Below are 27,409 nucleotides of genomic sequence, written 5' to 3'. Positions count from 1 at the left end.
ATGTGTTTTAAATAGGGGTTAGATAGCAGAGCAGTGACTGTTACCTTACTATCATGATATCGGTCACTCTTCCAGACGAAACACCATCACCCCTTGGGAAGTAGGGACAGTTTTTCCTTAAATACAAGGTCATACTGTTTGGGTGTATGAGGGAGCAGTGGGGGTGGGGCAGGAGGATTTTCATCTTCTTCCAAAGCACTCAACTCTGGATCTCTTCCAAGAGAGGAAACGAGACTAAATAGATCATTTGTTTTATTCTGTTTGGGCATTTCGTGTGTTTCTCTCAACTGTGGCTTATGGACACAAAGCCAAACTTAGAGACTGGCTGGAGCTGGCTAAATTCCAGGTCACTTTTGAAATTTTTTTAAGGAATAAACAATTTGAAGCTCTATCTGAGGATTAAGGCAAGCCACACAATTGAAGGACAAAGTGAAATTCTGCCGTGAATGTGAATTGCAAAGGAAGAGGAAGGTAGGATAATTATTTGGATTTCTCAAATAAGACAGAGGTAGAGACAGGAGGGAAATGCACGCTTAAAGTACACATCGATGAGAAATAAACTTCAAAGAGGGCCAACTATGAGAAGAATGGCTGTTTCTGGGCACCAACTGAGGTAGAAACACAGCTGCTTTGGGGCAGCCCCCTAAGGATGAGTGTCAAAATGCCTTGTCACTTGAATGTCACGGAAAGCTTAGGAGATTGCTTCTGTATCCTCTTGCTGGCATCAGGAGGGCCAGCCAACACCAGCCATGCACATTCTGTAACAAGCATAGTTGGTATTCCCCACATATCCTGGTGGCAGAATGGGTCTTTGTCTTGAATCACTTCCCTTTGGGAGACACTCATTGGCAGTCCCATCCAATGTCCAAGGAGAGAGAAAGGCACATTCGTGGTTGGGCTTAGTTTAGCAGATTAGTTAACACTGCATCCTGTCTGATTTCAGAATTGACAAGTCATGTACAGTATTGCTCAAAACGTTCCTTCGACAGTACTGGGTAGGACAGGGAAGTGAATGGCAGTCATTAAAATGTAAAGAAAGAGGTAAGTCTCAAAGATTTCTGTCTTTTATAGCTGAAGAATTCGGACCCTAATTACACCCTAATTGGGAAAATAAAACATTTTCCCCCTAAAAAATGTTGGCTCCATTAAAACAAGAGACCGAAACCCTTTAAAATATTATCTGTGTATTCTTTCAAAAACTTAGAGTAACTTTACTCCAAATTTTAAATTGCAAAAAATTAACCAAAGTGTTTGAGATATAAATCAATATATAATCTTCTGTTTGGGATACCATATAATAGTTTTGCAAAATGTTACTATTGGGGAAAACTGGACAAAGCATACCCGGGAACTCTCTGTGTTATTTCTTACAACTGCACAAGAAGCTACAATTATCTCAATAAAAAATTTCAATTAAAAAAAGTGATTTGGGAGGAAATGGGTGCAGGGAATCAGGCAGGCTTTTCTAAACGGACTCTACCCACACTTCTTGGTTCTAATTTATTTCTTCATCCACTAGTTCCCTGAATGACTCCCTTCCATCTGGAAGAGGCTACTCTCAGCTTCTCAAACACAGCTCTGGGCTTTTCTCCTCTTAGCTTCCCCCTCTGCCTCATTCCTCCCAGGTCCAGTTGGGCCTCCCAGTTTAGAGTAAGCCCTAACACACTGCCTGGAGCAATACTTACCATGTCAATAGTCACTTGGCCCTTGTTCACCCACCAGTCAACAAATATTTATTGAGCAACTACTGTACGTATCATGTTGGCTCCAGGCACTAGGGATGGGGTGAGGTGAGAACCATGGTGAAGTGGTTTCTCTTCCCTGCTTTCTGGGAGTATAGTTTCTAAAGAGGAAGGGTGGAAGAGAATTAGCCAAGAAAAATGTAGAAGGAAAAAAAAATTAAATGATGATGAGTGCTATGAAGAAAAGAGTAAGTTGGAAAAAGTTGGAAGTGATTTTAGTTCAAGCGGTCAGGGAAGGTTTCCTAGAGAAGGTAACATTTGAGTTGTGACCTGACATATCGGCAGTCACAGGCCGATCCCAGAGCGTGGGAGAGCATGTTAGGAAGAGAGAACAACAAGGAAAAAGCATTTATATCCTGCCCTGTAATTAAATATGAATATCAGGCATGACTGTAAAATAATGAAACAGGTTTTCTTTTTGTGGACTGTGCTTCCTTTTTATTTGAGGAGCCAACCCTTCCATAGCATGTTTCCCTGTAAGAGAGGCTGTAAATACCCTCAGGCTGGCCCAGATTTTACACTTTTAAAAGTGACTCCTTCACCCCAACACACACACACACACACACACACACACACACACAGTCTAGCATGGCCGCCTACACACCAATTCTAGATCATGAAGTTACTCTAATCAGTAGATGCAACCTTATTTCACGGCTGTGTCTAGGAGATTTACCACATTTCCTTCTCACAGTTGGGGCCGTGGGCCTGCCGGGGAGGGTTCTGCACTATGGGTAACATAAATTATGTCATTAAAGTTGTGTCCCCAGAAACCCAGGTTGACGCAAAGGAAGGCTGCATATACGAGGTCTGGGTGCCAGAGGGTGATATGTCGCTCGCCTCTGGGATCTGAGCCTCTGTTGCCCACAAGGTCCCGTTGTAGTTACCGACTGGGAAGGGCCGGATTCCCAGGACTCTGCGGGTACCTCACGCTGTCACCGCAGACACGAATCCAGATTTCTAGATTCCCTTGTCTGCCATCTGCCTACAGCGACCAGCCGACCAGTCGACCAGAGGTCGGCTCCGGGGCACCCTGCGTAGCGTCTCGAGGGGCGCTCTGCCCCTCCCGGGCCGCGACCTGGCACCGTTATCCTCATCACCCAGACCGGTGGGCACTGTCCCGGGGCAACCTCCTGCCCCCGTATCTCCCCCAGGGGGCGGCCAAGACTACCTGCCTGCGTCCCCGGGACGCGCCGCGAGCCCTTGGATCCCTCCCTGTCCGCACACACACCCGGACCCCGGCGACCCACGTGCAGCTCGGCGGGGACTGGCGCCGCACCCCGGGCTCCGCGCGTCTCCCAGCGCGTTCCGGGCGCAACCCCACGACGTGGAGCCCTTGGGGGCTGCATCCGCGAGGTCGCGGCCGGAGTGGGGGCGTCCCGGCGTGCGGGCGCGGGGACGCTGCGGCCCGCTGGCACACAAAGGAGGCGGCGGGAAGGCGGGGCGGGGCGGGCCGGGGGCGGGGGTGGCAGGAAGGGGCGGGGGCGGGGCGGGCGGCGATAAAGCCCCCGCCGCCGCGGCCGCCCAGCTCGCGCTGTGGGACTGCCGGGCAGCTCGGTCTGCGCAAGGAGTGCAGGCGCCGCCGCCTCTCTGCTCCCCCGACCTGCCTCGCCGCCGCCGCCGCCGCCGCTCTCCGTCCTCCGACTCTCCGCCCCGCCGCCACCCGGCTCCGGCTCCGGTTCCGGCTCGGGGCGCTCTCCGCCGCCGCCACCTGGGGATCGTGCGAGGGGTGGTGAGTACCGGCTGCGTGCCCCGTGGCCGATCGCGAGCGCCCGGGGGCTGGAGGGGCGCGGCCCGCGTGCCCCCTGCGCCGGCGACGGTCCCGGGGCTCTGCGCGCCTCCGGCTCGGCGATCTTGCGCCCGGCCCGGAGGCTGCGGAGCGTGCGGGGCAAGCGGGGCAAGCGGGGCCCCGGGGCGGCGACGTCGAGGCGGAGGAACTTTCTCAGTCTCCCTCGGGCTGCCTCGGCCGAGACTGCGTGCGCGCCCGGCTCTGTACCGGGCCCGCGGGGAGCCAGAGGAGGACCCGGGCGGGGTGAGGAGGGGCCGCGACGGCTGTGGCGGCCAGGTGTGCCTGCAGCTGGGAGTCCCGGGGCCCGCGCCGCTTGTACCGGCGCATCCGTGCTGGCGCCGGTGACCCTGAACCTGAGGTACCCACGTACTAGGCAGGCTTCCTCTACCCTGTACTTTGCGTGTGCGCCGCCCGATGGGGAAAGACAAACAGACTCTTGTGGTTACCGCTGCTCAAGCAGGGTGGGGGTGACCGATGGTTTGGGGGGAGAGCCTTTAAATTGGCCTCTGGCAATCAGTTCAACCCTATGGAGCAGATTTTTGCTATTTTCATCATCTGTAGAAATGGGAATCGAAACATTGATTAGTGGCTACAGGTAAGGTGAAAGTCCTCAGAAATTCTGGGCGGAATCAGGTATTTCATTTGCCTACGAACTGATCGGGGATGGAAGGCTTCTATTACATAAGACAGCACCCCACCTTCAGGTGATATGGGGGATGCTATTGAAGGTTTTAGTGTTTTAATGAACGAAAAATAATCTTCATGTGTGTCTCTCTTGAGAAATCTCAAATACTGCTGTGTCTTGCTTTGACCACTTTGCAGGGAACGTTCTTATATTTAGCATCAACATAAAAAGGTGTTTGAAGGTCTGACTGCCTCTTTTAAGCCAGGAAGCAGTTTACTTCTCTGAACTGTTTGGGAATAATTTATGTGATAATTTTGTACTTTGGAGGTTTTATATCCAAAGTTGAACAGAGAAAACTGGAAGAAATGTAAGCATTGCTAATTTGTATATCTAAAGCACACTTCAAAAATTGAAGATACTTTCAATGCTGCCTGCATATCTAAATCAGTATTTCTGTTTGCAGTATTTCAGCAAAAATTATCTTCAGCTATGCAAATGAAGGTATTAACCTAACTAATCTAAGGATCCTTTCAACCCCCAAATTTTGATTCTAGATTAAAATGATGTTTGAAAATATTGTACAGGGTAGGGCAATTACTGAAGGTCATAAAGATGTCATACATCCTTTATGCTAAACAAAAATGAATCTATGCAGAAAATCTCTGCCCCCTATGACGTCATATATTAGTGTAATTTTAAAAGAACAAAATGACTCAGTCTCCAAAGGACATTAGTTTTGAAGTTCCCCACATGGGTGAATAAATACCAGAGAGAAACTGAGGTATTAGAGTTGGAAATGAACCATGTCCCACCTACCCCTCCATGTAGCTATCCTCTGCCAGCCAGTCGTTCTCCTCCAGGGACTTTGGCTCCTGGGCTTTTGCTCCCGCTCTGGTCCCAAAGTCCATATAGGGAACGCTGTCTGTTGCCACTTCCTTGACCATCTCAAATCCAGTGACCTCCACCCACTCTAGCAACTGAGTCCTCTAACTATATCTAAGTCTTGTCCCCGCTCAGAGATGCTCATCTTCTGAAATTAGAAACATCAGCATCTCAATGTCTCCGTCACAAGCTCCTGCCTTCCAGGTTGCAAACTGGTGCTCCTATTGCAACTCTTCCTCAGTACAAGAGACCTCTTCCCCTTCCTCCTTCCAATTTAACAGGTGGCTTCATGGCCCACTCTACTGGAAAGTAGGGGCCACTGAATTGAAGTCTGCCCATGTCCTACTCCATTTCCCTCCTACAGACTTTTCCAAATTTACCCCCTCATCCAGGACATCTTCTTCAACTAATCTACTGTGTCCAGGTGCCTTGCCTGGCCCTGAAGTGTGATAAATACAGCAGATCCTTGCTCTCTTGGAACTGTCATTCTTGTGGGAGGAAACAGATGAAAAGCAAACATAATTATGCTATGATAAAATGAATTGGGTAGAATAATAGAAGAAAAATCAAGTTGGGGCAGGTAACTCAGGGAAAATTAGAGAGAAGGCCTCCCTTTGGCACTGCCTAGTGTCTCCCCATGAACGCTTTTCTAATTGAACAGTATTTATTTTTAGAATGCCATCATCTCCCTTATCCCTGTATGCCCCACCTCCTCTCCAGCAACCATTGGGTCTCCCCAGCTTCTCAAATTCTCTGCTCATTCCCCCATTCTCTGCTCTTTTCTCAGCTCCCTGAGGCTGGCCAGGGGCTCCCCAAAGTAGAAGACCCCATAATTCCTAAACAGCGATCCTGCACATTCTCTCTAGACTTCCCTGTGGCATTGGATATGGACCTTTCCTTCCTTTCTGGTACTTTTTCTTTCTTTCCTAGTGCCTGGTTTTCCCTCTGTCTCCATTGCCTCTCCAGTACCTCCCAGGGTTACCCAGGGCTCTGTCCTGATCTCTGTTCTGCTCTGTATAGAGTCATTCAGTGAAGCACTTTCCCTAAGCTTCAGCTGTCTCCAGAATAATGTCCAGCAAGTTACCTACAGTCCAGTGGCTTACCCATCCACACCTTGTAGGCAAAAAAATCCCGGAGTGAGTCCAAGACTGACTGATTTTAGTTCTTACCATCCACCCCATACCCATTCCATCATCAGCCAGAAATTTTTTTGTTTGTTCTTTGTTTTTGGTGGCGGCTCTGCTAGTCACCAGGATGTTAAAGCAGAAAACTTCTGGGAAGGCTAGACTTCTCCAGCACTCCCCACATGCAGTCACTCCCCCCATATTGCTTCTCCCTGCTGTGAAATCACCTAGCCCTCTGCTGTAGTCATAGTGGCCTGGCCCTGCTTCCAAGTCCAGAACCAGCAAAATGGTGGCCAGTGTGCCATTTCCAGTTGGCAGATGTGTTGTTGGCCTGCACAAAGTATAGAGAAATTGAGTTAATATTAGAAATATTAAAATGCCACTTGCATTTATAGCTTCTCTTTAAAATCAGAAGACCTGGGATGCCTGGATGGCTCAGTGGGTTAAGCCTCTGCCTTCGGCTCAGGTCATGATCTCAGGGTCCCAGGATCGAGCCCTGCATCAGGCTCTCTGCTCAGCAGGGAGCCTGCTTCCCACCCCCACCCCCACCTCTCTCCCTACTTGTGATCTCTCTCTCTGTCAAATAAATAAATAAAATCTTTAAAAAAAAATCAGAAGACCTGGAACAAGAGGCCTCCATTCCCACATGGCAACACTTGGCTCGCATGGAGTTTCCAGCACCCACCTCCGCTGGCTGTTGCCTGCTTCCTGGTTCTCCCTGGACCCGTGGTCCTCATTTATGGTAGCCTCTGGCTCCCGCAGGCTTCTGAGTTAGCAGCCATAGGCCGGGAGGCCAGCAGCAGCCTGTGAAACCCTGATGCCAACTGAGCAGCCTCCCGCCAGATTTCTCACATCCTCGTGTATGTATCCGTTTCCACCATCTCCCACAGCAGTGCTGGGTGACTTTCCTCAGTTGCTCCAAATCCAAATCATCTGGGGTACCTTCTGATAAAGATTCAGCTTCCCTCTTCCCTGTGGGGCAAACCCTGACTTGGAAGGAGTGTCCCTGTTGTATCTGGTCAGGTAGCTCCAGTGGAAAGGGAAGCTATTGTCTCTACGAGGTACTGTCTCTCCTTTTCTCAGAACACCTTGAACTCCTATAAGGAGAATGGGGAATACATAATTCCCATGTTACCTCATCTGTGCCGAGATGCCATCTCTGCTGTTTGTAAACCTGCCTCCTCACAACCGCCCTGGGAGCAGATGGGATGCAGTGGATTCCACAGTAGGGAGACCCCTGGAACATGGCAGGCTCCATTTAACCCCTGATGCCCAGAGCCCTACACTGTGCTCCTGAGGTCACTCTTTGGACCCTCGTGTCGTGGAACTTCTCCACATTCATCTGGGGCACTTGCCACGGCATCCCACCATCCTTCCAGCAACTCCTTGGTCTGCTGGCCGTTTGCAATGACCTGACAAAGTCTAAGTGTCCTTCCACTCCTTCCCACCTCCCTGCCTTGTGCCCTTCCCCAAACTTTATTTTCTTGCAAAACTGAGCTTCCTGCAAACTCCTCACACCGTGGGGCTGCCATGCCTTTTTGCCTGTGCTCCTCCTGGACCTTGGCCTGGAATTGTCTTTCTCCATCCTCTGCGTTCATTGTCTGGCTGACTTCCCCCTTTTCAAGACTTGGGCCCAGTGTCATCTGTTCCATAAAGTCTTTCCTGAAAATCGCTACCCCCAACCCTCTCTGGCATGGTGGCACGTGCGCACACATGTACACCCTACCCCGGGGAGGCCTCTCTGATGGCAGGTAACTGTGTTGTAGCTACATGCTTTCCCCGCTAGACTCTAAGTGCAATGAAGATGGGCCTGTGTTTTAGCTTCATTTGCTCTTGTAGTGGTGCGTGATCCAAAAGCACTTAATGGCTATCTGAACTGAACATATTTATATTTTTCATAAGTTTACTAAAGTCTTTACGAAAGAATACTTGTCTTTTGGACTTGAAGGGGAGCTTCCCCCTGCCCCCACCACACCAGGACCTCCACTTCTGTTTTGATACTTCTGCAGTAAATATATATAGTTTCACAGCAGAAAAATTTTTTAAAAATTGAAAAATCAAAGTCTTTTTGATCAGTCATGTTTTTTGAGATAGAATGTACTTAGAAAAAAGCAAAAGCCTAACCCAGGAGTACTTCTGTCCCCATAGTCACTTCAGTTATCCATATCTGAACCTTTTTTGGCTTGGTTCTGTCTTCCTTGAGATCCACTGGCTGGGCTGTACTCCCTATTTTGTGGCTTGTACAAGGTAGCAGAATTCTCTCTGGCTTCCATTAACCTTTTCAGTGATGGTGATGCATGCCCTCTTGCTGACTTTTTTTTCCCTTGGTAGTTTTTTGGCTAATATCTTCTGTCAAGTTTGATGGAAAGAGCCCTACATTGGGAGAGAGTCTGGGCTGTCTCCCACTGATTTGTATACTTAATCATCTAGAACTTAATTCTTTGGTCTATACAATGGATGTGATGAAATCAAAGATGTCATTAAAAAAACAAAACAAAAACAACACAAAACAAAAACAACCAACCTGGGGCTCCTGGGTGTCTCTGCTGCTTAAGCATCCAGCTATTGATTTCAGCATTTCAGCTCAGGTCATGATCTCAGGGTAGAGCCCCTTATTGGGCTCCATGCTCAGTGAGGAGTCTGCTTGTCCCTCTTCGCTCCCCCCCCCCCAACCTCTCTCTTTTTCTCTCTCTCTCTCAAAAAAAATAAATAAAATTTTTTAAAAATAAGACAACCTATATCTTCTTGACTTCTTTTCCTTTTTGGTCTGGCTTTCTCATAAAGATCAGATCTAGATGAAATTTTTTCTTAAATGCATTATTATGTGTTTATCTACATGAAATTCTTATCGTGTCTCTCTCTCTCTCTTAAGTCTATGAAATCATTCAGCTTGGCTCTTTAGTATTCAGAAATAGTGTTAAGGGCCAAAATGGAGATTTAGTTTGTATTCCCACTTAAAGGCGTTTATAAAAATGTTAAATAAATTGGGTTCCCTATACTTGATCTTCTTTGTAAACCACTGTCTCTATCCATGAATGTGCCTATCTTCTCTTTCCTAAACCATTTTTCCTCATGAGTAGATGGCATGTCTGATCTGAAAGTCAATGTTGGGTTTAAAAAAAAAAAAATTACCCTTAGGTGTAGAATAGAGTCAAATGCAATAAGCTACATCTTTAACTTATTTCTTATCTCTAAGTTCACAGTTTGGCTAAGAGCACTGAAAGAGTAGTAGAATTTTATTTCTCTTTTGAGAAATGCTGCCTTTCACCCAACAGGGCAAGTCTATTTACACAGTCAATGATTCTCCCCTTATTCTGCTGTTAGGTTTCTAGGTCTGGATGTAAGCCCAGTCCAGAGAAGTTGGCGTTGCTTCTGGGGCTCTTTTTTGTGCATGGGGATGTACACTGAGCCTAACAATCCTCTGTTTGCAATTCCATTCCTGCATTTGGACAAATATGTCCCCTGTTTCATCCTTGAATTCCTTCAAAGGTTGGGGTGCATGCCCCAGTTCAAGGTCAGCCCAGGAACACCTCATGCTCTGGCTTCAGGTTGACCTCAGACGTTGCCCTTTGCCTCAGAAGGGATAATTCCAGAATCGGAACCCACTGTACGTTTCTATTTTTACTAGTTAATTCTTGGGAGAAAGATAGTGTGGAGGAGATTTTAATATAAAAGGGAAAAAATCCTATGAAAAGCTAGAAAGGATTTCTTGTAGCCACTGCAAATCTTGGGAAATGTACTTTGTTTTGTTGTTGTAATGCCCTCCCCCACTTGCTGCAGTGAGAACTCTGGTAACCTGGGGAATTTCTCTTAAGAGCATACCAAAAATAGCATCAGTGCTTTCTACCCCTCCCCCCCACTTTCCTTTCTATTTAGTGCCAACTAATATAGCTACAGAGAAAATAACCACTTGTTTTTGCCTAAGTTTTTATGGACCAAATCTTGAAAGTGGGTGTGGGTATGTGAGAGCGTTTAACACCCAACATGAAGCCCACTTGAAAATGACTAAGGTGACTGCAAATGAAAATAGATTTTTCTTCCTTTCTTTTGAGAAAATGCTGTATAAATAAAGGCAGTGCTTGCTGCTTCTACTAAATATATTTTTCATTCTTGAAATAAGGAATCTGCTTAGGAAGAAACGATCATGCGGGTTTGGTCACTGTTCGGTTTATATGAGCTATTAACCACTGCCTTATCTTTTGGTTACAAGTGCAGAAACCCAAGCAGTGTAAGTGATGCAAAAATAAGGGGTGCAAGGGAGGACCTAGTGGCTTACGCCACAGACCCTGAGATGGTCGTCGCCTCTGGCCCAGGAGATGACTGAAACCAGAGACTCAGGGCTTAGGGGCGCTCTTCTCTCTGTGTGTGTCTCTTTGCAGGTGGTTTTCGTCCTCTCAGGGATCAGCCTAATGACCCGAGAAGGTTTCCTGCCAGTTCCAGTTAGAAAAACCCTAGGGAGGCATTCTGATTGGCTCAGTTTGGGTCATGTGCATTTCCCTGGACCAATGGCTGTGGTGAGAGGAATGGGATACTGTGATTGGCCAGAGTCTGAGTCACATGTTCAAACTTGTGGTCAGGAGGGGAAAGAGTATTGAGAGGGGTGTGCTGGACAGACTAGTTACCCCAACTGCCATTAGTATTTGTTTTCAGTTGACAAGAGGCTCTCTGTTGTCTCCTGGAGCCTCATCCATGTCTGTAGGACAGATGGTATCCTCCACTCGCTCAGTTGGCAAAGAGGAGTTGGCAGCAGCTGAAAGTATCCATGGTCCTACCTACAGCCTGTATGTGTCAATGCCAGAGTCTGAACCCAGGTGTGTAAATGTGCGAACTGTGAGCTGATACCATGAGTTTTCAAAGATTTATATCTCATCAATATCTACAGCTTTTCAAAATAAGTTCTTATCAAACAACATGCCTCCTTTCCAAAGACCATCTTCTCACTTGGCTGCTAGATAACCTTCAGTAACACAACTAGAACTCACGGAAAGAAGCTAATATTTTTACCTTCTGTTGGAAGTATTATTTTTAGACCTGTTGCTGCCCCACACCCCTGCCCAGTTTATTTCTTAGACACTTGTTTTTTTTTTTCCCTAGGACTCAGACTCTAAAATTAGTACTGACCTTTGGACTGAAAAGGTAGAATGCATTTACCCAGAGTGGAGGGAATAACTTGGGCTGACTGGGTAAAAGTCGATGTAACCAAACAACAGCGGTGACATGACTTTTAGAAGATGCCAATAGAGGGGAACCTGGGTGGCTCCGTTGGTTGAGTGGCAGACTCTTGATTTTGGCTCAGGTCAGGATCTTGGTCCTGGGATCGAGCTCCTGCTGGGGCTCCTTGCTCAGCCTGGAGTCAGCTTGAGGATCCAATCTCCCTCGCCCTCTGCCCCTCCCCCCCACTTGTGGTGCATGCTCTCTCAAATAAATAAATAAATTTTAAACATACCTAATTGAACTTCACAAATGTGTGGAGGTTTAACTTAGAACATTGCCTGAGATCTAATTTTTGTTTTAATACTTTTTTTTTTTTTTTTTTTGAGAGCAAGAGAGAGTGAGAGAAAGAGCGCAGGCACACGGGAAGGGGGATGAGGGGCAGAGGGGAAGAGAGAGAGAGAGAATCTTAAGCAGCCTCCATGCCCAGCTCAGTAGGCTCAGTCTCATGACCCTGAGATCATGACCTGAGCCGAAATCAAGAGTCAGGTACTTAACCAACTGAGCTACCCAGGTACCCTTTATAGTTTGTTTGTTTGGTTTTTTTTTTTTTTTTAAAGATTTATTTATTTGACAGAGAGAAATCACAAGAGAGGCAGGCAGAGAGAGAGGAAGGGAAGCAGGCTCTCCGCCGAGCAGAGAGCCTGATGTGGGACTCGATCCCAGGACCCCGAGATCATGACCCAAGCCGAAGGCAGCCGCTTAACCCACTGAGCCACCCAGGCGCCCTGTTTGTTTGGTTTTTTAATAGTTACCTTCCCCCCCACCAAATTTGTCCTATCTAAATGGTGTACTTTCCCTTCCCTCCCCTGTCCCCCTCCTTCCTTGGTATAGTATAGTACTCAACTGTATGGAGAGTTTGGAGGCCAATAGACTGGTCTGAATCTAGATTCTGTCAGTTACTAGCTTGGGGTCAGGAGGCCATAAACTTCTCTGAGACTCGGTTTCTTCATTGGTGAGTTGGACATGAAGGCAATTGTGTCTTAAGTTTGGAAGGACGCAGTGGAATGTAAGCTTTAGGTGTGGAGCACAGGGGCTGGAACGGAGCTGCATTCTTGGTGGTGGGGTTCTCTGTGTCCCACTAGTCCAGGTAAGCTTTTCTCTCCTCCAGGACTCCGGTTGTCATCGTGTCTTTGGTCCAGTGAATGAGGGACTTGCTCTGTGTGTTCGTATGTTTGGTTTCCAGACCCATAACAGTCTCTGTAGGGAGTACTCCTAGCAATCAGCTGGTCATCTGTCCTTTCGCCAGGCTGCCAGCTCTTCCAGTACTGGCTGTGGGGCAAGAATGGCCAGTGCGGGTAATAAACTCCCTCTTAAACCTGTGTGAGGAAATGTAAACACCTGTCTGACGAGAAGGTCTTTCTAGGGCCACATTGCAGGCTAGCCCTGTGAGCTTGGGTGCTTTTATATATGTATGTTAGTTATGAAGAATTAATAAATGTCTTTGCAGCAGAAAAAGAATCTATTTGGTTTAATATCTGGGGTTTTGCATATGTGGTACCCGGAGTCTTCTCTTTTTGTTCTTATTTTCCAGGCTGTGAAAAAGTCCTATATCCAGTGATATCCACTGATATCCAAAGACCCAGAAATAATCATTTTTTAACACATACTGAATATATTTTCAACACATAGTCATTTAATGATGATTTGATTCCCTCCATATACAGAAGAGTTCTATGAATGTTGGACGAGCCCCAGCAAACTTTCCCGGATAGGAAATGTATTTTCTGCTGCCATTAATAAGATATTTTGGAATTTTACTGGCAAATAGCCATTTGGGACTTTGTACAACACACAGTGTATGTCCACACCTGAATTGTTGCTTGGACAATAGAATACAAGGTGGCAGGGAGATTGATTCTGTGTGATGACTTAATTATAAATAGAGCTTCCTTTCCCTAAAGGTGTGGATTTTCTCTTTGAAATTAATTTACTGATAGATTCCTATCATCTTATGCCAAACCTGTGTTCATTTCTTAATGACACTTAATTAAAATAGCAATTTAGAGGATTGGCCAGAGATGCCAAAGTATGCATAGCCAACCTGTCCTTGTGCAGCACGGTGGTAAATCATGAATATCAAAGTGCTGATCATACTCAGGGTGAATTAATTCAGCAAGTACTGAACACAGAGTTGTTTCCATGGATGTATGTTACTCATTAACCTACAATTTCTTTTGGGTAGGATAAGTTTTGTATGGATGTAGTTTTTCCATGTCCAGTGGCAAAATCATGCTTTTTGTCTTCCTCTCTTGTCTCGTGTTGTGGTTCTTTGTGTCTTATCTGCCCTGTTAGGAACCCTCGAGGATTTTTGGTCTTTCTTATCCTCTTGGGTTCTTTCCACAGTACCTGACTCTGAGGAGCCCGAAAGGAAAGAAGGAAATGAAAGAGCATGGATCATCAGTGTGTCAAGTACTGTTAGGCACATTTTATATCTGAGCTTATTGAATCTCAGCTACCCTTGGAAGGTTGAAATTAGTCCTAGCTGGCAGGCAAGAAAACAGGAATTAGCGATGTGGAGCACCCTGCTGAGAATCTGACCCATGGGATCTTCACTCCAAGTCTGTGTATCTCCACAGATCTTTCATCCTGAAACATTGTTTTCAGGGAGTGACTGAGACTAGACAGCGGTATCTGAGCAACAGTGTAGAGCTCCACACATGAGAGGTCAGAGCATGCTGGACAAGGTGAATTTGGGAATGGGATGAACCTGTGTTTAAACCCCAGCTCGACAGTTAGTCATTTGATGTCCACAAAATATTTTCCTCTCTGGACTTCATCTCCAGAGCTGGAGAATGGAGCTGATGAGGTTATTCCCTTCTTTGTAGAGAAAGCTAGCACTGTCCCTCCTTCACATACAGGGAGATAGCAAATAGTGACTTAAATCACTTGGCAAGATCAGGGCTGAGGCAGGTTGAGAACTCAGGTCTCTGCTCCTATCCCTTGTCACCTCTGCAGTCACCAAGTCTGGGTACAGAAGCCAGAACTGCCATCACCTGTCACCTACCCTTGATTAGCCCTCAGAGTACCCCGCTGACTTGGGAATAGATACTCACCATCCATCCCTTAGAACCACTTGGACTTGAGGACACTCACCATCCATCCCTTAGAACCACTTAGCTGATTCATGTCTCCTCTTCTCTGTGTTGTTCAGCCCCATCTTCCTGAAGAGGATTATTCCCAGAGAGTAAAGAGATTCCCCAAGACTTATTCCTGATGCATCTGGCCCACATGAGACTTCAAAGTGGCAGCCCTATTGTGTTTGGGTGCATTTGGTTTAAAAACTAGTTTTTTTCAGCTAGATACTCTGAGGGATGCAGAAGTCTCCACAACATCAGTTGACTTTTGAGGGTATTATATGTTTCCATTAGAAAGGGCATATCTGTGATGCTTTAACAGTTCAGAAACCAAGGTACACTGTCGTGGGTGGACGCAACAAGGGGGTACATTTTCTGTAGAGGATTTTGGTGCAGTAGTAAAAATACCTCAAAATTGTTTAGCTTTTTGTATTGTCAAGTACCATGGTGATCAATTCTTCTTCCTCTAGAGCAGACCCATCAGTCTGACTGACCCCCAGTACTGCACTAGGTCAGTAATACAGAGCCAGAATGAGTGCTTTGCATGAGATGTCTAGGAGACCAGACTGGAGGGAGTTAGTGTGGACTCAGTCACTGGAAAGGCTGCACAGAAGCCCTCTCCCCTCCCTCTTTGTGGGGAAGGACTCCAGGAGAGCAGTGTGTGACCCTGATGACTAGTCCAGTTGTGGGGCCACCATGAGTCATGGGCCATGGAAGCTCTTTACAGGCATGCCCCCCCTGCTTTCTCTTGACAGCCATGAAAGGCTGGCAACCCAAGGGTTTTGTGTAGATGAGGAATCCAGAGGGTCCATGAGATTCGGGAATGAGGGCAAGTGATGGATAGTCTCAGGGTCTCTGTTTCCTTCTGCATGAAGTAAAGGTAGGAATGCCCAGCTTTCTGGGAGTGTAGGAGGCTCAGCAGTGCTAATGCTAAAGCCCTTTACTCATAGAAGGTTCTTAAATATCAGTTACTGCCAGTGGTCGTGCATGGGAGAGTTAAGTCTATGCACAATGTGAAATGTTGTCAAGTAGCTGATAAACTCAAATGTCTAGATAGCCCTCATGGGTAATGCAGTCCCTATTTTTTTCATTTTGTATTTACTCTCCACAAAACCATTTTGCTCTAAATTTTGTCGATTGCTACTTACTAATTTGTAATAAGAATAATAAGAGTAGGCCATTTAGTCTCTCAAGTGCTCTCCTTGAGTAAATATAAGGAGATAACTCCTTCATGGAGGAGAGATCAGTTCTCAGAAAGAAAGAAAGAAAAAAATAGAGAAGTGAATTGAATTTTAGTGGGCAGCTTTGCAAAGGGGTAAAGCATTACAACTCCCCTTTCATTGAATGCTCATGAGTACAAGACACTTGAGAATGTAAAACTGCAGGAGAGCTGGGTCTCTTCTGGGGCAGGCACGCAAGGCAAAAGTGCCAAAGTGATGCCTTAGTACGTCATTAAAAGGCATCAAAATGTGTAATTTTTCTCTGTGAAAAAAGTGTTTTCTAATTTGAGAACTCTGTGCGTGAATACAAAAGGAAAAATTTCCCCAGAATCATTCGTCAGGGAAATTGGGGGTTGCTATATTTTAGGAGCCTTTCAAAGTCTCCCATTTGCAAAGATCATGGTAAGTTCATTAGTCAGAGTTCACCAAAAGCCCTGGATGGATGAAACTTAGGAGCGAGTCTTAGGAACAAAGGGAGAAGAGCACATAAGCCTGCCATCCCCTTAATCAGTATTTATTCTGAAGACTCATAGAGGTTGTACCATACAAGAGGGTTAACAACAACAAAAAAAAGGCACAGAATTAGAATACAGATTTGGTAATTATTCCTGAGGTCATGACTTCTCAATTGCCTAATTTTGAATGCTGTGTTCATTAAGATAATGCTGATTGCTATAATAAATAACCCCAAATATGTACTGTGGCACAAACTTCCACTTGCATAATGCCCGAAATGGGCACGTCTGTTCCAAACCTGGTGATTCAGGGAGCCAGCCTCTTTCCATCTTCTGGCTCCACTTGATTTAGCAGGCGGTTTCCAAGGTCATGATGCTGGTCAGCGTCAAGCTGGTGGAAGCAGAAAGATCACGGAGGATTGCATATGGTGGCTCTTGGTGGGCCAGCTCTGAGAGTGGCATACATCACTCCTGTTCCCGTTTTATCAAATACATTTCAGTCTCATGGACACTCCCACGCACAACAGAGACTAGGAAGTATAGCCCTAGCTCTCTGTTTGGAAAGGAGAAGAAATGGGTTTTCCGAGGAGATAGCTATTCTCAGTTAAATGAAGTTTCATGAAGACTATAAGCCACTTTAAAAAGTCACACAGTAACATGCCGTAACATGGCAATCATGTATGTATTTTCTTCTATGAAGGCAACTGTCCTGAAGGCCTACGATAAGCTTCTTATGGCTTAGGAGAGGTTTTTTTCAGTGATAGCATGACACATAGATTTGAAAAGTGCTGTATCATAGGCAGCTTGGACACAAAGAAGATGTGCTTGGGAAAGTTGTTAGACAACTCGGAGTGATGACAGGCTTGGAGAAGATGTCTGGGAAAACGCCGAGTAAAATTGTGTCATGGAAGGGGAGACCGGAAAGAAAAGTGCCATTTCTAGATCATAATATATGTGATTCCGCTTGTTCATGAAGTTTATTTAGTCAGGTTGACCAAAACTCAGGTGGGTGGGAACGGGAGGTGTTGGGGCTCTGCTCACTGGGAAAAAGAGGAGGTCTGTCTTAAATGGGAGCTAACCATCTACTCAAGCACATATGGGGATTAGAACTTAAAGAAGAAAAGACTTCCACCCTATGAGACAGGGTGTCTTTCCAGTGTGGGAGAGGGTCATCAGATATGCTGGAACACCATGTGGGAGCAAAAGGAAAGACGAAAGCTGAGGAATGGGGTCAATGCCAATGCTGAGCTCTGACAGGAAATGAAAGGACCAGAGATTGGACAAGGAAGAAGCAGGTGACAGGAGCAGCTCTTTCCTGTTTGGGAGAAGCCTCTGGCAGCATCTGACTTGTGGGCATATCCGTGTGGTTTTTTTGCTGTATGATGTGGGCAGATTAGTCAGTCTCCTTGCCTCTCTGTTACCTCAGCTGTATCCGGAGGGGCTTATGTGAGATTCAGTGAGATGACATGTTCACAGGGCTGTGAACGCAGTAGGAGCTCTATAAATGCCCTTCCCTCCACCCATTTCCTCTGCGGCTACTCCGCAGCTCCATTGTTAGTGAACATCGTTTCCGTAGCTGCTTATGAGATATTGGGGAGACGGTTCTCCCCCATAAAAAGTGACTTCATAACAAAAGAAGCTCAGACCCTCCATCCCTAGAGATCCCTCCATGCAATCAATATCTTACAGCAGAGTTTAGGCTGAAATAAGGAGAACTTTCATTATGTCACCAATTTTTAATCCCAGAATTCCTTGTTCTTCTGCCTTAGTGCTGGATGTGGGGAAGTAAAAAGCAGCTCTTGTGAGGAAAAGCTGTGCGATGCCTCAGAGTTGTCACGTCATTGCCCAGGATGATGTCTTCTGTGATCCTCATAGCAACCTTCTGAGGAATAGGATGGGAGAGGAGGGTTGTCATTGATTTTACAGGTGGAGAAACTGAGTCACAGTCTATGCAGTTCAGCCAGTGCAATTTGTCCGATGCGGGCAGGCCCGGGACTAGACTGTAGGCCTTTCCCCCAACTGTGTTCATGCTGACGCAGGTTTCTGCTGTGAACTGGCTGAACATACCCCCCACCAAATCCTTTCAGAAGGCATTAGCAGGGAGCTCAGCAAGAGAAATAAAGTCAGGCTAAAGGAAGAACCTCAGGACTTGGGTAGCTAAAGCCAAGTTTGGAGTCGTGCTTCCCATCACGTCAGATGGTTTCTGAGCTTTGCAGAACTTTGTTCGTTTGACGGTTGCTTGCCGGAAATAAACATGTAAACATAGAGGGGTCATCTTTTTAAAATATTACTTTGGGATTTTGTTTGTTTATAAACTCTTTGTACTGAAAGAAGTGAGCAGAGAATCTGAGATCATGGCAGAAGAGATTTTCTTAAAGTTATTAACTATTTTCTCTTATCTTATCCCATCCTTCATTCCCTCCTCCTACTTCAGAAGTATCTCCAGATCCTGTGCCTGTAGTTACGTGTGTATTTATTTCAGAAGATGTCTGCCTCAGAAGATTTCCCCCCAGAAGTTAAAATGAGGGGACCAGGGACGCTTATGCCCATTCCCAACCTCCCCTGCATGACTATTTCACTTGTAATAAATACCAAAAACTCGTGCTGAGAGATTTAGATGGGGTTAGCCTGTTTGGGTCTCTCAAGCCACGCCTGGGTAAAGAGGGGGCTTAGTCACCAGAACTAGACACAAAACTGAAGGGAGAGAGAGAAAAGTGTGCCCAGATGTCACAGGATCACTTCTGGGGGCTCCCAAAACTTTACCTCAAAGCTGCCCTATAGCCATCTAATGAAAAATGGAGCCTAATGGCCCTGTGTCCACAACCAAACACATTAATGCAGCATCATTAATCTTAAATAGATTAATTAATAGAGGGAGGGTAGGAGAGATGCTGCCTGTCCATTTTCCCTGAGCCTTTCTTTCCTGAACTGTGTCCTTGAACCTCCCAGGGGATGGAGGTGGGTCAGGAGGCCGATGAAGCCATACTGCTCTCTTCCTGCCCCTTCTTCCTTCTCAGGCTCCTCAACACAAGTTCAGCCCTTTCCTACCTTCCTCTTTTTTGTCTGGGAAAAAAAGATCATAAATAAGTACCCAGTGGTGCCAAAGGAATAAGGAAAGCATCGGATGGGTCAGTGAACATTGTCATATTTTATTTCCATGATGTAAGAGAGGCGGACTCTCTCAAGTGGGCTCCTCTGAGATGGCCTCGCTTGGGGGGTGCACAGTGTGCAGCACCGAGGAAAAACTCAGATTCTGTCAGGGGCCACAGGAATGTTGCAGAGCAGAGAGGCTCACAGTTACCAGACTCATAAGAGATGGAAGACTGAGAAGATGGTCCTTTAGCTAATTAGCCTACTCCCCACTCTAACAAAGTCTTCATAGAAAGCCCACTTGCCTGGGGAAAGTTCTTTGCATATGGGACAATCGGTGGTCCAAGTCCTTGAACTCAATCTGGGTCAGTTCCAAATGGCCTGTGGGGAAGTTGCTAGTCCGTGAGTGCTGGAGGCTAAGGATTGTCAGCACCGTTCCCCATGGTAGATGCCTTCATTCTCAAGCAGCAGGGCCGTCTGTGTCTTAATTACAGATAACATTAGACATTAGCCCTTGGTGACAAGTTATTGAAAGAGGTCATTTTTGCATCTTTCATTTTTTCTAAATTCTATTGTTTAAATTTGTAGAACAAAAGCTAGGGGTTAAAGTTTGCATACCTGAGGAACAACACTAGTTTGTGAGTGGTGCTGTCATTTATTGAATAAATATATATCGAGTGTCCATTGTTGCTTTAAATTCCAGTGCCTGTGATTCTCTGCTAGTTTGGTTATTACTTATTGGTTGCCACCATTGCTGGTCACTCTTGTCTTGAGAGGGGAGGTTATGGCTGCTTTTCTGGTTTTCATCTCGTCTGACTAATTTTCCGTATAGAGAGATACTAATGGTCAAATGCGGTGCTACTGAATGTAAAAGAAGGCTAACTGACACTTTTCTCATTTGCTTGGAACTCGCAATACTACATATCAGGTCCACTCGGCTTCTTACTCTCTTAAATACTTCTGTCTCTGGTTCGCCCGTAGCTCTAAAGGTCAGACTGTGCTTTCCCTTCGTTTTGTCATTTCTACCACTGTGACTTACTTACAGCGCAGGACCAAGGAAACTCTTTTGTTGACTGAGAAAATGCATGAGCATTGTGCAGAAATGGACAATGATCGTGAATTTTGCAGCTCCCTTTCCCCAGACCCAAGAGTCTGGGCACTCCTTCTCTGGCACCTGTTACTCTGACAGCCCCTCTCTTTATGGCCACATACTCTGCTAGCCACCACTTGATCAACCGTCGAGAATGTTGAAGCATCCTTTCTCACTCCAGGGCAGTTCTGTGGGCACTGAAGAGATCACAGTTGGATTCCTGAGTGAAGGATGTTATACACAGTCCCTTGCTCCTGGCAGGCATCTCACTGCCTTTTGGGGAGTTTTGTCTGGGCTGCAGAGATTTGAATCAGTCAAGTCTAAGAGTGTTTGTTTTCTTGGGGAAATGCAGCCCTATTAAAACCATTGTTTTAAAAGTCGCTGGGAGCATTAAAATCCTCAGTCATCAATTAGTAGTGTGAAAATGTAGAAGTAGTTGGGGCTTCAGGCAAGAAATATTGACTTAAATGTGTAGGGCACTTTAAGACAGCTCTTGATTGTACATTTTAAAATAGGGAATGCAAATTGAAATTCCTCCTGGGTGCTTTAAATCATGCATTATATGTGCAGTATTTTCAATTAGCTGCAGAAAAAATATGTTCCGTGTGGCTCTATTTTTACAGCTGGGAATTGCTCTGAGAACACAATTGACTATTTCATACATGTGAAATTTATTTAAATGACTCATGGGGCATTTGCAGTTTAACCAATAATTGAAAATATTGTTGCAGTGTGGCAGGTAAAAACTAGGATGTCATTTTGCATTCCTGAAGAGGTGCTCCAAGCTCAGTAGCATTACGTTAGTCAGAGGGGTGGGCGGTGGACAGGAAATATTGAGATTCAGTCCTTCACATTTCATTCCTGGGCTGTGCCACACCACGAAAAGACCAAAGGTATTGAGTGTTGGAGGGTTCTGTGGGTTGTGCTCTCACGAAAGACCCCAAGCATGAAGGCATTACCTTGTTTCTGTCTCCCGTTTGCATATACCAGATACAGACAGAAGATCAGGTCAGATGGGGGAACCCCAACCTTCCCCCAACTCTTCTCTTACCTCCTATTCCTTCCCCACCAGGCTTTGCCAGCCATCTCGTATCAGACATCACCTATAGTGCTGATGCAGAAAGCTAAGCTGATGCTCGGGATGGACCAGCCAACCTCCCTGTGGCTGTTTATAAACGTTACTGGGGATTTGGAACGCATGTTCTCACTGAAATGATGTTGTAAATGGTGGTTAGGTGATTATTAGAATGCATTATTGCTCAATGTGATTTGAAGTATGGGTTAGGCATTTTGTGGTCAGCATTAAAGTCCTAACCACCAATTTTTAGTTTTTCTCTGGATCGGTAGTTCTCAGCCAGGGTGAACCTCCCTTTCACCTCAGGGACATTGGTCAGTGTCTCCAAACATTTGGTTGCTGTAATTGGGTGGGGGCCGTTACTAGCATATAGTGGGTAGAGGCCAGGGATGCTGCTGAACATCCTACAATACACAAGACAGTCCCTCCCAACAAGGAATTATCCTGTTCAAAGTGTCAATAGTGCCCAAGTTGTGAAACCTTGCTCTAGAATTCCTTTAAAAAAAAAAAAATGACTTCCCCAAATACTTCAGAATACAACCTGCTCATAAGGTGGCAGTTTCTGTAATTGACATTAGCACATAAAGGGGGTAAAGGTCATGGTTGAAAACTTGGCTGTTTCATCAATGCCTTGACATATTGAGCACCTCAGTGTCCTCATATGCTATGTTGGATGCTGGGGAAGAGTGGTGAACAGGACAGACAGGGACTCCCCTCACTCACAGGCACAAAGAGAAGGGGAGATGACGAGTGTTCCAGTCAGGGGGAGCATGAGCATGGAGGCCTGAGGTTGGAAGGAGCCTGGCAGATCACGTGAACAGTCAAGAGGAAAGTGTGTCTCTAGAAGAAAGCCAAATCCGGACAAGGCAGGTCAACTCCTAGGCTGTGGGAGGGAATTTTATTTCATTGTAAGAGTTAGGGCTGCCATTAGAGGGTTTAACGCTGGTCTTGGTGCTGAGGGTCATGGTCAACCTTCCTGGTCAGCAGGGTCACTGGGGTAGTACAGACAATGAGTTGAGTAGAAAAGACTCATGTTCTATTCCAGGAATGCTGGTGGCTTCACTCTGGGGGCAAAGGAGGTGGAGAGAGTAGACTATTCAGGAACTGTGTCAGAGATAGAGTGGTAGGGTTTGTTGATGGGTCAATGGGGAAGAGAAGGATGAAGGGTAACCCGCACACTTTCAGCTTAGATTCTTGGATGGATGGGGTACTGCACCAGCTGCGTTCTAGAACCTGGAAGTACAGCAGGTTTAGGAATGAGTGTGTAGTCTTTCCTCCCATCTTAGGATTTCTATGAAAATGGGTGAGGGGACTTCTATATGTCTTTCTTCTTATTACAAGTCAGCCCTGCTTACTAAATGTAAGGTATTTCTCCTGTAGTACCTCTGTTCTCTGCTTACCATCATAATAGGCTTTCCACTGTAGCTCAGAATTCTTTCTAAATGGCTTCTTTGGGAAATCCTCAAGCATTTTCTATATTAGATATTTTTCTATCTAAGCAAGTGGAACAGAAATGAGAGTCAGCTTACCATCAGACTTGTACCACTGAGACTTTCAACCACTAAGGCAGGTCTCATCTGGCTTCACCACACTAAAAATTTTTAAAATTGTTTTAATCTAATCCCACCCTATTTCAGTTTCAGCCAGAAGGAAAACATTTTATCTTATTCTTGAGCCTAGCAGTCTTGGAAAGAACACAAGGAAAGTCCCCAAAGCCCGAGTCCAGGTCAAAGTCACCCACTGACCATCAGTCATTTCCTGACCCCATCACCAGGGCCATTTTTGGAAGCTGCATGGACCCTGGCTGCTGCCCCCAGAGTACAAGGCTACCTTCCCAGAGGACTTGTGAACAGCTGTCAAGCTCTGATAAAGTCACATACTAGACCTTTGAATTCCTCCTCCAGCAAAGAAATGAAGGAAACGGCCCACAGCTGAAAAAGACCGCAAGCAAATAGAAACGTCAGCTTTTAGATTTTCATTTTGATTTTAAAAAATTGGAAGTTGGGGATATTTTACGATTGAGAGAACTATGAAGATAGGTTGGCGTGAGGACCTTAAGAGGCTGAGGAGAGACCCAAGGACCCTTGAGCTACCACGATGATGGTAGTAAGTGGCAGTAATGGCAAAGCTGGCTTTGGTTGAGCTCTTAGTATCTTCAAGAACTGTCTAAAGAACCTGAGATGTGCTAACCTTTTTTATTCTCCACAACAGCTCATAAGGCAAGACTGCTATTATACATACCTATTTCACAGATGAAGAGACTGAGGCACGATAATGTGAAGTACTTGTCAAAAGTCATGTAGTTAATTGGTAATGGAGCTGGGATTTGAGCTTGGGTGGTTTGTCTCATGAGCCTGCAGAGGCCAAGAAGATTAATTAAAGAACTATGAAAAGGCATAATCATGCAAAAACTTTTTTTTTTTTTAGAATATTGAGTTTTTCTTAGCATGTTTGCCATGTTGGGAAAAGAATTAAAGTAAATTTTAAAAATATGTCTTCAGGTGCATTTGTTTGCTGACAAAAATTTTAAGGTAAGGTTTTTTTTTTTTTACTTTATTTTTTTTTAACTTTTTATTTTGAGATAGTTGTAGATTCATATGCAGTCATAAAAAATGATGCAGTGAGACCCTTGTACCTTTTCCCTACTTCCCCTAGTGTTAATATGTTGCATAACTATACACAGTAGTAAACACCATGGGTAGGAAATTGACATTGGTATAAGCCATCCATCTTACTCAGGTTTCTGCAGGCACTCATTTGTGTGTGTGCACACTTACTTGTCTGCAGTCTTATCACGTGTATCACCACCACAGGGAAGACAGCAAAGAGCTCCATCATAAGGACCCTGCATGTCGCACCCCCCACACACACTCCCAGCCTCCCTAGCTCCTGGTAACCACTAATATGTTCTCCATCTTTACAATTTTGTCATTTTAAGAATATTTTATAAATGGAATCATATGGTATATAACCTTTTGGGAATGGACTTTTTTTCACTCATCATAATTCCCTTGAGATCCATCCAAATTGCTGAGTGTACCAGTAGTTCATTCCTTTCAAGCAGAGTGGTGTCCCCTGGTGTGGATGGGCCACAGTTTCCTTAAGCATCCACCCAGTAAAGAACGTGAAGGGCTGTTTCCAGTTTGCACCTATTACAAATAAAGCTGCTATGTACATTTGTGTACAGGATTTTGTGTGAACATGAGTTTTCATAAATGTGCAAGATTGTTGGATTGTATGATTAAATTCATGTTTAGTTTTGTAAGAAACTGCCAAACCGTTTTCCAGAGTTTGCTGTACCATTTTACATACCCACCAGCAGTGTGTGAGTTACCCAGTTTCTCTGTCTCTTCTCCAGCATTTGGCATTATTACTAACTTTTATTTTGGCTGTTTTGATAGGTGTGTAGTGATGGCCCATTGTAGTTTTAATTTGCATTTTCCTAATGGCAAATGATGTTGAACACCTTTTCATGAACTTATTGGCCATCACTATATTCTCTTCAGTGAAACATTTATCCATCTCTCTGTCCATCTTCTGATTGGAGTTTTTGATTTTTCTTTTAATGTTGCATTCATAGAGTTCTTTATGTATTGTAGATACTAGTCCTTGGTCAGATATGCAGGTTCCAAATATTTTCTCACAGTATGTAGCTTGTCTTTTCATCAACCCTGTAGAGTCTTAGAGCAAATATTTTTAATTTTGATGAGATCTGGTTTATCAGTTTTTCCTTTTTTGAGTCATGCTTTTAGTATCAAGTCCAAGTAGGATTTTGATTCCTGCTCTCCTAATGCAGTGGTCTAATTGGTTTTTTGTTTGTTTGTTTGTTTGTTTTGTTGTTTTTTATTTTATTTTATTTTTTTTTAGTGGTCTAATTGTTGAGAAAGAAGGCAGTGGGACAGGATGGACATTGGAGCATGTATGTTTCTTCCAGCTCCTGTCTAATTTGGTCTCTGGTGTGTGTCATGAACAGGTTGTCACATTTATGGCCCCAGAGTAGACCTCGTCTTAGAAACACTATAGGATGATGATAGTGTGCAAAGAATGGTATTTCGAGAGTCTCAGTTTCCAGAACAATTTATGATACCTCCTAGCACAAGACTTTTTTGCACTTGAGATCTTCTGTCTGGAATATTCCTTCTTGCCCTCCTTTGTGTCCGCCTCTGTCCCATCATGTCCAGCTCACCCTCTGATGTCCCTGCTATGCAGCCCTTCCTCAGAGCTCCCCCTCAGCCCTGATGACATTCTTAGCAGACAACTCCTTGTCGTGCAGGGCTCTCCTGAGCCTTGTAGGATGTCGAGCAGGATCTCCGGCCTCTGCCTTCTAGAGGCCAGTATCACCCTTCCCCAGTTGCGACAACCAAAAATGTCTACAGATGTTCCCTGAGGGACACACCTGCCCAGGCTGAGAACCTTGGCTCCAAGCCCTCAGTTCTGGGAGAGTAGGTACTGAGTCTGTCTTGTTCATGTTCTCACCTTGGCACCATGCCTGTCACACTGGTGTCCACTAATGTTTGTGAGAAGTAAGTGGACAAAGTGTAGCTACTGTCAGCCTTGAAAATCCCACCCTGACTGCAAAAGAACCAAGTTGTGAATATGAGCTGTAGAAAACTAGAGTCCTCTCTACACAGAGGACTATGGGTTTCCTTGTCCTTCTACCCACTGGCTGAAATGAGGATGCATGTGTCTTCCAGTTCCTGCCTGATTAAAGCCCACATCCTCTCTTAACACTGCCAATGCCGGGGCCCTCACAGCCACTCGCTCTAGACCTCCTTCTGAGAAAAAGAGGGCGTCCCCGCAGACAGGATAGGAGCTCCTGCAGGTGGCATTTGTGGGTAATGTGGCGCAGGGCACTCTCGGAGACCCAGTTCAGCGTTCACCTGCTGGGTCCCCTTTTTCTAGCTGAGTCCTGCTCCCTTTTCATAAGGCAAGGGAGGAAAAGAGGGGTTTGGGCTCCATTTTGCTTAGCAAACACATAACCAGATGTAATTAGTGCAGAAAGTTCTCAGGGAGTAAGTACAGTGGCCTTAAGAATAATTTAGGGTATGTGTGAGTGATTTAGGTTTTTCTCTCTGTACCTGGTAGTTCTGTTCCCTGAGCCTGAATGATAGAACTGACCATGGCTTAGCAAAAAGCCTGCAGTGGGGGTGGGTAGGGGGAAAGCAGGCAGCCATTGGGGAGGACAAAGCCTGGTTATGTCACCCCGGCTCCCTGCTTCTGCTTCATGGGGAGGCTGTCAGGGGCTCCCAGAGGCTGCACAGCATTGGGAGTCTTGGGGACTCACCCTTTCTCCTATGGAGGAGTCGGTGCCTGGTGGCAATACCTTCCCCGATGCTTATGGCTCAAAGCTTGGTGTAACATGAGTGTCCCCACACCTCCCGCTGCAGAACTTCTTTACAACAGGCTGTAGGTGAAGGTGATTCAATGGGAGGGACCAACCACCTAGAGCTTTAGATACTAGTAACACAAACCTTCCCCACTGGGATTTGCAGAAGGGAAGCCACTGGATTCCCTCCTCTCCCACATAGAAAGGCTTGGATGGAGAATCCTCGGGAGAGCCACCATGACAGTCGGTGTCCGTGTTGTCACTGTGACAGGAAAGCATCTCTAACTTCAGACAGAAGCCTTGATTCCAAATGAAGGAAAGTCAGTGTGTCACGGTGTGACAGTGTGGGGGGAGAGTGGGAAGGTGTGCTTTCTTGTGCGCTAGCCAGGTTCTCCCCCTTGGCACTAACACACACAGATGATTCCTGGTGTGGGGTGTTGTCTCGCACATGGTAGGATGTTTAGCAACATCCCTGACCTCAACCACAGGATGTCAGTAGCACCCCTCCCAGTTATGACCACCCAAAATGTCCCCAGACATTGCCAAATGTCCCCTGGGGGTAGTGTCACCGCCCTCCCACTGGAGAACCACTGCATTAGAGTAACAAACTTTCTGTTCAATTCTTGTGCCTCGTAAAGCTGTGGTCACTTGTTTACTCCTAGTATTTGATGATTTAAGCGCAGGACAGAGAGTTAGAAAGAAG

General features: G+C 45.7%; 1 protein-coding gene across 1 annotated transcript in view; it reads left to right on the top strand.

The window, feature by feature from the left end:
* The first annotated feature begins 3,240 nt into the window (after positions 1-3,240).
* Positions 3,241-27,409, top strand: part of SERPINE2 (serpin family E member 2) — a 61,821-nt gene continuing 37,652 nt past the window's right edge. The window contains exon 1 of the mRNA XM_046017993.1: positions 3,241-3,474. The gene's annotated coding sequence lies outside the window, so the exon portion shown is untranslated. The remainder of the gene's footprint in view (positions 3,475-27,409) is intronic.

The sequence above is a fragment of the Meles meles genome, chromosome 9 (genome assembly GCF_922984935.1).
Source record: "Meles meles chromosome 9, mMelMel3.1 paternal haplotype, whole genome shotgun sequence".
NCBI lineage: Eukaryota > Metazoa > Chordata > Mammalia > Carnivora > Mustelidae > Meles > Meles meles.
The sequence above is the reverse complement of the archived record's forward strand: the minus strand, read 5'-3'. Positions and strand labels throughout refer to the sequence as shown.